General features: G+C 42.5%; 1 non-coding gene across 1 annotated transcript; it reads right to left on the reverse strand.

Moving 5' to 3' along the window:
• Positions 1-1586: 1586 nt before the first annotated feature.
• On the reverse strand, positions 1587-1661 carry Trnas-cga (transfer RNA serine (anticodon CGA)). Its single transcript has one exon. It is a non-coding gene; the product is annotated as a tRNA-Ser (tRNA).
• Between the last annotated feature and the right edge of the window lie 268 nt (positions 1662-1929).

The following is a 1929-nucleotide window of genomic DNA, read 5'->3' on the forward strand; positions in this document are numbered from 1 at the left end:
GTACAGAAACCAGATGGCAGTTATAAGAGTCGAGGGACATGAAAGGGAAGCAGTGGTTGGGAAGGGAGTGAGACAGGGTTGTAGCCTCTCCCCGATATTATTCAATCTTTATATTAAGCAAGCAGTAAAGGAAACAAAAGAAAAATTCGGAGTATTTGTATGGAGTGTAGTCCTGTATGGAAGTGATACATGGACAATAAATAGTTTGGACAGGAAGAGAATAGAAGCTTTCGAAGTGTGGTGCTACAGAAGAATGCTGAAGATTAGATGGGTAGATCACAATACTAATGAGGAGGTATTGAATAGAATTGGAGAGAAGAGAAATTTGTGGCACAACGTGACTAGAAGAAGGGATCGGTTGGTAGGACATGTTCTGAGGCCGCAAGGGATCACCAATTTAGTATTGGAGGGCAGCGTGGAGGGTAAAAATCGTAGAGGGAGGCCAAGAGATGAATACACTAAGCAGATTCAGAAGGATGTAGGCTGCAGTAGGTACTGGGAGATGAAGGAGCTTGCACAGGGTAGAGCAGCATGGAGAGCTGCATCAAACCAGTCTCAGGACTGAAGACCACAAAGCAACAACAACAAGAAAGCTGTCAATCAGACAAGGAGTGACCATTGTATTACGGTGTTTTTATAAACCACCAGCATGCGCATAAACCGTCACAGAACGTTTCAGGGAAAGTCTTGAGTACATAGGAAATAAATATCCTAATTATCCTCTGACTGGGAAAATTACACGTTTATTACAGGTGGCAGAAGCAAAGACTCGTGTGAAGTTATTCTAGGAGCGCTCTCAGCATACAACCTTGAGCAATTGTTTAGGAAACCAACTCGAGATGGGAACATATTAGATATTTTGGCGACAAGGAGACCTGATCTTCTTGAGGAAGTTAATCTAGAAGAAGGTAATAGCAACCATAATGTCATTGTGGCTTTTCTGTGTCAGTGGAAGTTGAAAAAAAAGAAAAAAGTAACCCAAAGAAACAGTGTACAGTTTTCTTGTTTGGGAATGCAAATAAAAGCGTCATCCATGAATATCTTCATAGTCAGCTCCAAGTATTCAGCGCGGGACACAAAGGTATTGAGCATCTTTGGTCGGAATTTAAAGGTATTGTCCACCACATGGTAGTGAAATATATGCCTAGCAAAAATAAAGGAGGGAAAGGATCCATCTTTGTTTCAACAAAAATATCAGGAAGTTACTGAGAAAGCAGAGAAATTTTGCACAGTCGTTTTAAATGTAGTCACTGTCCCGCTGACAAACAGAAGTTATGCGAAATGAAAGCTACTGTCAAAAGGTCAATAGAGATTTTTTTAACGAAATTGGAAGCAATATTTTATATGCAGAATCTAAAAATAATCCCAAAAAAATTTGTTCGTACGTAAAATCTATGAACGCTACAAATAATTCATTACCTTCTCTTGCTGGCAGTGTGGGTAATGTAACGGATGACGATAAACAAAAGGCCGAAATTCTAAACCTAGCTTTCTAAAACTCGTTTACGACAAAGGACTGCAGCACCATTCTCCCTTCCATTTATGGAAGAAGCGCAAGGATGAAACTTCCTGGCTGATTAAAACTGTGTGTCCGACCGAGACTCGAACTCGGGACCTTTGCCTTTCGCGGGCAAGTGCTCTACCAACTGAGCTACCGAAGCACGACTCACGCCCGATACTCACAGCTTTACTTCTGCCAGTACCTCGTCTCCTACCTTCCAAACTTTACAGAAGCTCTCCTGCGAACCTTTGCAGAACTAGCACTCCTGAAAGGAAGGATATTGCGGAGACATGGGTTAGCCACAGCCTGGGGGATGTTTCCAGAATGAGATTTGCACTCTGCAGCGGAGTGTGCGCTGATATGAAACTTCCTGGCAGATTAAAACTTCGTGCCCGACCGAGACTCGAACTCGGGACCTTTGCCTTTCG

The sequence above is a fragment of the Schistocerca gregaria genome, chromosome 3 (genome assembly GCF_023897955.1).
Source record: "Schistocerca gregaria isolate iqSchGreg1 chromosome 3, iqSchGreg1.2, whole genome shotgun sequence".
NCBI classification, from domain to species: Eukaryota; Metazoa; Arthropoda; class Insecta; order Orthoptera; family Acrididae; genus Schistocerca; species Schistocerca gregaria.